General features: G+C 32.0%; 1 long non-coding RNA gene across 2 annotated transcripts; it reads left to right on the forward strand.

Annotated features, from left to right (window-relative positions):
* Window positions 1–111: 111 nt before the first annotated feature.
* Window positions 112–6,546, forward strand: LOC112904987. 2 transcript variants are annotated; one of them, XR_003231480.1, is made up of 16 exons: window positions 112–132; window positions 1,529–1,727; window positions 1,886–2,084; window positions 2,243–2,441; window positions 2,600–2,798; window positions 2,957–3,155; window positions 3,314–3,512; window positions 3,671–3,869; window positions 4,028–4,226; window positions 4,385–4,583; window positions 4,742–4,940; window positions 5,099–5,297; window positions 5,456–5,654; window positions 5,813–6,011; window positions 6,170–6,368; window positions 6,527–6,546. It is a non-coding gene; the product is annotated as an uncharacterized LOC112904987 (long non-coding RNA). The 2 variants fall into 2 exon arrangements; XR_003231485.1 differs by lacking the exon at window positions 6,527–6,546 and having other exon boundaries at window positions 6,170–6,369.
* Window positions 6,547–6,874: the final 328 nt, after the last annotated feature.

The following is a 6,874-nucleotide window of genomic DNA, read 5'->3' on the forward strand; positions in this document are numbered from 1 at the left end:
TACTTCAGAGAAACATTCTTTGCATCAGGAATGATTTTACGAACATCTTCAATACTTTTTCGAAACTTTAATCAGCTCCCAAACTTTTTAAGTATACTGGAAGTGTTTTTCATGAAACAACAAAACAATCATGTAACATTACAAAATTACAGCTTATCTGCCTTCAGGAGTAACATATATCTATAAAAATAGGAGGTAATTTCTTAGTGTTTAAAATTCTTATTATTTCATTCGTTATTTATTATTAGTTGTAGGATTTCTGTTTTTTTTTTTGTAGCATTTCTTAATATTCATTCTATTTAAAAATATTTTTCTTATTTTTACTATTATTAACTGGAGAGTTATTCCGAAAGCCACTCATATAATTTCCTCAAAATATTTACTAAACATTTCATTTGAATAATTATTAGCTTTTATTTATTCCTAAATTGTCACATTTCGATATAGTATTGCCCTAACTTTAATTAATTTTGGGTACATTAATTATTTCTTTTTTCAGTTAACATCCTACGAAAATCTGCTGTAGAGTACTTGATTACGTGTAGTATGACCCACAAATACTACTGATGGAACTAACAAGGGTCCAGGCTTTTCATGGATGTAGAAGCATTTCATAATTTAGGTGCTCAACGTTTTAATCTCAAAATATAAGTGGAAAGTGTTTTAGTAGATTTGCGTTTAAATACCATTTTGCAAAACCCTTCAAACTAAATCACGTTTAACTGTATGGTACTTCCTTTAAACATTGTTAATATTCATGAATTACATTTTGGAAGGCTTTTGTGACGTTTGGAAACATTATTTAAACCAATTGTCTAAACATATTTTAAGTAATTGTAATTTAACTATTGTTATCGGATCTCAATAAATATATTTTAATATATAACATAAACATCAAATTGCAATGTAATAGATTTTATGAATGCGGGAAAATAATAGATAACTGGCTTCTTTTCCTGCCTTCATAAAATATATTGGGTTGCATTTAATTGCACATAGGAGATGAAAAATAAAACAAGCTAATCTTTAAAATTGACGGGTTAGTATCTGTACATCATAAGCGATTAATAAATAATTTTCTATCAATTACAGTCTCTTTATTTTAGTGAAGTAATGTAATTTGTTTAAATAAAACATTGAAAGCCAACTTTAAGTTTCGTATACTTTACGAATGTAACTCGTATTTTAAAAATGATTGCAGATTTTTCTGGCTTTCCAAAGCGACCTCTAGCGGTCAGTAGCAAAAGCTTCCTTATAGGCTTCTCTGAAAACCATTACATATTTCTATAAGTAAGGTATTTTTCTAGGTCATTCAGGGTCACAGTTTCCTGTAAAGTTACATTTGTACATTCAAGCTGATATATGAATTGAACGTTCAAGGTAATAGAAACTTATAAGGATGGTTAGATCATAAGTATGAATCAAGTAACAAATCTTTATACTCATTTTATAACTTCGAACTCGGTGGCGCCATCTATGATTGGGTAGCTGCGCCATTAGAATTTTAAAGAAAATTTAATTTTTTCAGGCAAGAATCAGCGACTCAACCATTTTTGGTGCAGCATCAATTTACGTTGACTCAATTTTGTGACCCTATTTCACAAAAACATGCTTTACAACAGGAATGATTTTACGAACATCTTCAATACTTTTTCGAAACTTCAATCAGCTCCCAAACTTTTTAAGTATACCGGAAGTGCTTTTACATGAAACAACAAAACAATCATGTAAGTAACATTACAAAATTACAGCTTATCTGCCTTCAGGAGTAGTATATATCTATCAAACAAACTTCACCATGTCTCTAGAGAGGCTTTATTACATTTGCCACAAAATGTCCTCAAGTCTCGCCATTAGAATTTTAAAGAAAATTTAATTTTTTCAGGCAAGAATCAGCGACTCAACCATTTTTGGTGCAGCATCAATTTACGTTGACTCAATTTTGTGACCCTATTTCACAAAAACATGCTTTACAACAGGAATGATTTTACGAACATCTTCAATACTTTTTCGAAACTTCAATCAGCTCCCAAACTTTTTAAGTATACCGGAAGTGCTTTTACATGAAACAACAAAACAATCATGTAAGTAACATTACAAAATTACAGCTTATCTGCCTTCAGGAGTAGTATATATCTATCAAACAAACTTCACCATGTCTCTAGAGAGGCTTTATTACATTTGCCACAAAATGTCCTCAAGTCTCGCCATTAGAATTTTAAAGAAAATTTAATTTTTTCAGGCAAGAATCAGCGACTCAACCATTTTTGGTGCAGCATCAATTTACGTTGACTCAATTTTGTGACCCTATTTCACAAAAACATGCTTTACAACAGGAATGATTTTACGAACATCTTCAATACTTTTTCGAAACTTCAATCAGCTCCCAAACTTTTTAAGTATACCGGAAGTGCTTTTACATGAAACAACAAAACAATCATGTAAGTAACATTACAAAATTACAGCTTATCTGCCTTCAGGAGTAGTATATATCTATCAAACAAACTTCACCATGTCTCTAGAGAGGCTTTATTACATTTGCCACAAAATGTCCTCAAGTCTCGCCATTAGAATTTTAAAGAAAATTTAATTTTTTCAGGCAAGAATCAGCGACTCAACCATTTTTGGTGCAGCATCAATTTACGTTGACTCAATTTTGTGACCCTATTTCACAAAAACATGCTTTACAACAGGAATGATTTTACGAACATCTTCAATACTTTTTCGAAACTTCAATCAGCTCCCAAACTTTTTAAGTATACCGGAAGTGCTTTTACATGAAACAACAAAACAATCATGTAAGTAACATTACAAAATTACAGCTTATCTGCCTTCAGGAGTAGTATATATCTATCAAACAAACTTCACCATGTCTCTAGAGAGGCTTTATTACATTTGCCACAAAATGTCCTCAAGTCTCGCCATTAGAATTTTAAAGAAAATTTAATTTTTTCAGGCAAGAATCAGCGACTCAACCATTTTTGGTGCAGCATCAATTTACGTTGACTCAATTTTGTGACCCTATTTCACAAAAACATGCTTTACAACAGGAATGATTTTACGAACATCTTCAATACTTTTTCGAAACTTCAATCAGCTCCCAAACTTTTTAAGTATACCGGAAGTGCTTTTACATGAAACAACAAAACAATCATGTAAGTAACATTACAAAATTACAGCTTATCTGCCTTCAGGAGTAGTATATATCTATCAAACAAACTTCACCATGTCTCTAGAGAGGCTTTATTACATTTGCCACAAAATGTCCTCAAGTCTCGCCATTAGAATTTTAAAGAAAATTTAATTTTTTCAGGCAAGAATCAGCGACTCAACCATTTTTGGTGCAGCATCAATTTACGTTGACTCAATTTTGTGACCCTATTTCACAAAAACATGCTTTACAACAGGAATGATTTTACGAACATCTTCAATACTTTTTCGAAACTTCAATCAGCTCCCAAACTTTTTAAGTATACCGGAAGTGCTTTTACATGAAACAACAAAACAATCATGTAAGTAACATTACAAAATTACAGCTTATCTGCCTTCAGGAGTAGTATATATCTATCAAACAAACTTCACCATGTCTCTAGAGAGGCTTTATTACATTTGCCACAAAATGTCCTCAAGTCTCGCCATTAGAATTTTAAAGAAAATTTAATTTTTTCAGGCAAGAATCAGCGACTCAACCATTTTTGGTGCAGCATCAATTTACGTTGACTCAATTTTGTGACCCTATTTCACAAAAACATGCTTTACAACAGGAATGATTTTACGAACATCTTCAATACTTTTTCGAAACTTCAATCAGCTCCCAAACTTTTTAAGTATACCGGAAGTGCTTTTACATGAAACAACAAAACAATCATGTAAGTAACATTACAAAATTACAGCTTATCTGCCTTCAGGAGTAGTATATATCTATCAAACAAACTTCACCATGTCTCTAGAGAGGCTTTATTACATTTGCCACAAAATGTCCTCAAGTCTCGCCATTAGAATTTTAAAGAAAATTTAATTTTTTCAGGCAAGAATCAGCGACTCAACCATTTTTGGTGCAGCATCAATTTACGTTGACTCAATTTTGTGACCCTATTTCACAAAAACATGCTTTACAACAGGAATGATTTTACGAACATCTTCAATACTTTTTCGAAACTTCAATCAGCTCCCAAACTTTTTAAGTATACCGGAAGTGCTTTTACATGAAACAACAAAACAATCATGTAAGTAACATTACAAAATTACAGCTTATCTGCCTTCAGGAGTAGTATATATCTATCAAACAAACTTCACCATGTCTCTAGAGAGGCTTTATTACATTTGCCACAAAATGTCCTCAAGTCTCGCCATTAGAATTTTAAAGAAAATTTAATTTTTTCAGGCAAGAATCAGCGACTCAACCATTTTTGGTGCAGCATCAATTTACGTTGACTCAATTTTGTGACCCTATTTCACAAAAACATGCTTTACAACAGGAATGATTTTACGAACATCTTCAATACTTTTTCGAAACTTCAATCAGCTCCCAAACTTTTTAAGTATACCGGAAGTGCTTTTACATGAAACAACAAAACAATCATGTAAGTAACATTACAAAATTACAGCTTATCTGCCTTCAGGAGTAGTATATATCTATCAAACAAACTTCACCATGTCTCTAGAGAGGCTTTATTACATTTGCCACAAAATGTCCTCAAGTCTCGCCATTAGAATTTTAAAGAAAATTTAATTTTTTCAGGCAAGAATCAGCGACTCAACCATTTTTGGTGCAGCATCAATTTACGTTGACTCAATTTTGTGACCCTATTTCACAAAAACATGCTTTACAACAGGAATGATTTTACGAACATCTTCAATACTTTTTCGAAACTTCAATCAGCTCCCAAACTTTTTAAGTATACCGGAAGTGCTTTTACATGAAACAACAAAACAATCATGTAAGTAACATTACAAAATTACAGCTTATCTGCCTTCAGGAGTAGTATATATCTATCAAACAAACTTCACCATGTCTCTAGAGAGGCTTTATTACATTTGCCACAAAATGTCCTCAAGTCTCGCCATTAGAATTTTAAAGAAAATTTAATTTTTTCAGGCAAGAATCAGCGACTCAACCATTTTTGGTGCAGCATCAATTTACGTTGACTCAATTTTGTGACCCTATTTCACAAAAACATGCTTTACAACAGGAATGATTTTACGAACATCTTCAATACTTTTTCGAAACTTCAATCAGCTCCCAAACTTTTTAAGTATACCGGAAGTGCTTTTACATGAAACAACAAAACAATCATGTAAGTAACATTACAAAATTACAGCTTATCTGCCTTCAGGAGTAGTATATATCTATCAAACAAACTTCACCATGTCTCTAGAGAGGCTTTATTACATTTGCCACAAAATGTCCTCAAGTCTCGCCATTAGAATTTTAAAGAAAATTTAATTTTTTCAGGCAAGAATCAGCGACTCAACCATTTTTGGTGCAGCATCAATTTACGTTGACTCAATTTTGTGACCCTATTTCACAAAAACATGCTTTACAACAGGAATGATTTTACGAACATCTTCAATACTTTTTCGAAACTTCAATCAGCTCCCAAACTTTTTAAGTATACCGGAAGTGCTTTTACATGAAACAACAAAACAATCATGTAAGTAACATTACAAAATTACAGCTTATCTGCCTTCAGGAGTAGTATATATCTATCAAACAAACTTCACCATGTCTCTAGAGAGGCTTTATTACATTTGCCACAAAATGTCCTCAAGTCTCGCCATTAGAATTTTAAAGAAAATTTAATTTTTTCAGGCAAGAATCAGCGACTCAACCATTTTTGGTGCAGCATCAATTTACGTTGACTCAATTTTGTGACCCTATTTCACAAAAACATGCTTTACAACAGGAATGATTTTACGAACATCTTCAATACTTTTTCGAAACTTCAATCAGCTCCCAAACTTTTTAAGTATACCGGAAGTGCTTTTACATGAAACAACAAAACAATCATGTAAGTAACATTACAAAATTACAGCTTATCTGCCTTCAGGAGTAGTATATATCTATCAAACAAACTTCACCATGTCTCTAGAGAGGCTTTATTACATTTGCCACAAAATGTCCTCAAGTCTCGCCATTAGAATTTTAAAGAAAATTTAATTTTTTCAGGCAAGAATCAGCGACTCAACCATTTTTGGTGCAGCATCAATTTACGTTGACTCAATTTTGTGACCCTATTTCACAAAAACATGCTTTACAACAGGAATGATTTTACGAACATCTTCAATACTTTTTCGAAACTTCAATCAGCTCCCAAACTTTTTAAGTATACCGGAAGTGCTTTTACATGAAACAACAAAACAATCATGTAAGTAACATTACAAAATTACAGCTTATCTGCCTTCAGGAGTAGTATATATCTATCAAACAAACTTCACCATGTCTCTAGAGAGGCTTTATTACATTTGCCACAAAATGTCCTCAAGTCTCGCCATTAGAATTTTAAAGAAAATTTAATTTTTTCAGGCAAGAATCAGCGACTCAACNCCTAGCTATAACATTTTACAGTAAATGCTTACCTATTTGCTGGTCTTGATGGATGAAAACAACACCACTCACAAACGAAAAGCAAAAATGTTTACGCGATTTGACCAAGTTTGCAACTATAATTAATGCCATTTTAATAGAATAGAATAATAAAATTACTGTAATTAAGTGAAAGATAGAAAAATAGTTTTATGAAATCAGACATTTCAATTTCATAAGTAGTTATTGTTTACTATTTGCAGACATATTGTTAATCCAAGCAATTAATAGATGTATAAAATATATAATGATATAGAGTAAACTGCACATGGTACCGACGAATTTAAT

The sequence above is a fragment of the Agrilus planipennis genome, unplaced genomic scaffold, assembly GCF_000699045.2.
Source record: "Agrilus planipennis isolate EAB-ADULT unplaced genomic scaffold, Apla_2.0 scaffold66, whole genome shotgun sequence".
Classification (NCBI taxonomy): Eukaryota; Metazoa; Arthropoda; class Insecta; order Coleoptera; family Buprestidae; genus Agrilus; species Agrilus planipennis.